We start from the raw sequence: 2,584 nt of genomic DNA on the forward strand, positions 1-2,584 counted from the left end.
TTCCTTCCTCCCTTCCTTCCTTCCTTCCTTCCTTCCTTCCTTCCTTCCTTCCTTCCTTCCTTCCTCCTCTACTTCTCTTTTTTGTTCATTGGTGGACTCATGGATTAAATGAAACAGATACTGTACTTGTCCCTCATTTCTCACTATTCTGCTTCTCTTTCTGCTGTGTACTCCTGGATGTATGCTTTTAGGTCTAATTGAAATCTAGTACTTAAACTCCATTTTAATGTGGCAATCTGGAGAAATTAAAGATTTTTATTTGTATCTAAGAAACTAAAAATTCCACTCCTTTAATATCTGAAGTTGCCTACATAATTTCTCTCAGTTAACTGGTTGATGGTTTCCTTAAAATAAATATTTGTATTTCTTAAAAGTTTTACATGTGAAAACTCTGTAGATTGCCTTCTTTTGGGGCAAGTACTCAAGGGGCAAGTACAGCACCCTCAAGTACTATGTTTCTATTTACATCCAGATTACATAAAATCCCAGTGGAGCATCTGAGGAATTAGAAAAATAAAACACTGAAGTACCATCTCCAAGGATCATAGCCTGAATTCTATTCATAGGTTCTAAAATACCACAATTAAGGGGATTTTGAGATCATCTAACTGGAGAGTCCTTGATTCTCTGAGCAAGAAAGGCTCCTAAGGGTCATACTACTCAGATACTATCTTAGTCAAAATTCCTCTGTAAAATGTTCAGCGATCCTCTGCCTCAGTGCCTCCCATGTATCCCAACAGTTTATTCCATTACTGTTTATGCTATCCCTTTAATTAAAAAAATTAAATATTGGAGGCAGGTACCTCATCTAAGGTCACATAATACTAGGCCTGAAACCTAACTCTTTTCACATCACCCTAAAGATCTTTCATCTTCATTTTACAGCTTAAAGGTATTTGGCAGGATGAGAATTTTTATTTTCCTGGTCTTATGTCTTTCTATCAGTACAGATGACAATACACTATGGTGGTCCCTAATGGCATCTTGAGCAGATGGGGGCTGCCTTCTCAGATGCACCATGGAGCTGAATCCATAGATCATAAAAAGGCAATTATATCGATCACACGATTCATTTAGGCTATGGATTTATGTTAATACTATATAAAAATCCACTGGACTAGAATCAGCTGTCCTCATGTGCCTTAGCAAAAATGAATCCAAACAATTCTCTTTGGTATCAGTTGGATACAGGTACTCCTTCAGAATCAGAGAATTCCACCTTCCACGGTCTACATTATTCATCATATTCAGTCAAGTGAGAGCCTAGTGGTGGTTAGAGGTTGATTAGTTGAAAGAAGATTCAAATGTAAGTCTTTTGGGAAAGCAAGGAGGCAAGGCTAAGCAATGACCATAAGTTTAGATTTCCTCATTGTTTTGAATAAACGGGAATTCACTTGTCCAGGAGGAGGTATTATGTTGGGAAACTTTTACCTTTCTGTTTATAAAAACATATAACTAATACACACACACACTCATACACACAAATATATACAGAAGAATACATTGTATTTACTTTTTCTGTGTTTATGTATAATAGTAATATATTTATAGTTATACTAATGTTATTAAAATAAGTAATTATATTAACTAAGTTTAGGACCAGTTTCTAGTAAGTAAGAAAGAAAAAAAAAATCATCTACAAATTCAATGAATAGGCATAATGAATTTCAGGAATGTCTGATGAATTAACTTAGGGTTCAGAAAACAAAAAAAAGTTGCTATTGAATAGAAAAGTGGAAAAGTAACAGCAACAAAATTCTGGTAGCAGATGCCAATAATTTCCCAAAGCAAAATGATGTAGTAACTTCAGAAGTATATAAATGAAGACTGGATACCTGCAAGACATACTGGATGATTTTCTATCCAGGTAGTGCTTTTTAAATTTATTAGGTTGGGTTATTGAAAAATGTTCCCATGAAAAAAAACTAGGCCTAAGATGACTTTAGAAATAATTTGTTATAACAGTTTGCAAAATATTTTTAGTGGCAGAATGTTCAAAGAAATCTTATTAACATAACAATATACAAAAGATACAAAATCTATGGTTTACAGCAGGAGAGGGGAAACTGGCAAAATTCCCAAGTGTGCCATTTTCTCTCACACTCTGTGGCAAGCTCTGTCATTTCTGCAAAACTCTTATTTCTCTGAGTTTCTCCAAGTTATCTTAGCATGGAAAAGTGAAGTGTGTTACAAAATGCCACAAAGTCAATCATCTCTCTTTACCACCTGGTGACTGTTCTCTTCCTGAAAAAATATTTTTTTTTCTTCAGACTAATGTACTAATGTGATTTATATTTATTTATTTATTATTTTTTGAGACAGATTCTCACTATGTCACCTAGTCTAGAGTGCAGTGGCATAATCTTGGCTCACTGCAACCTGTGCCTCCTGGGCTCAAGTTAGTCTCATGCCTCAGCTTCCCGAGTAGCTGGGATTACAGGTGTGTGCTGCCATACCTGGCTAATTTTTGTACTTTTAGTAAAGACGAGTGTACTAATGTGATTTATATTTATTTATTTATTATTTTTTTGAGACAGATTCTCACTATGTCACCTAGTCTAGAGTGCAGTGGCGTAATCTTGGC

The sequence above is a fragment of the Colobus angolensis genome, unplaced genomic scaffold, assembly GCF_000951035.1.
Source record: "Colobus angolensis palliatus isolate OR3802 unplaced genomic scaffold, Cang.pa_1.0 Scaffold439, whole genome shotgun sequence".
Classification (NCBI taxonomy): Eukaryota; Metazoa; Chordata; class Mammalia; order Primates; family Cercopithecidae; genus Colobus; species Colobus angolensis.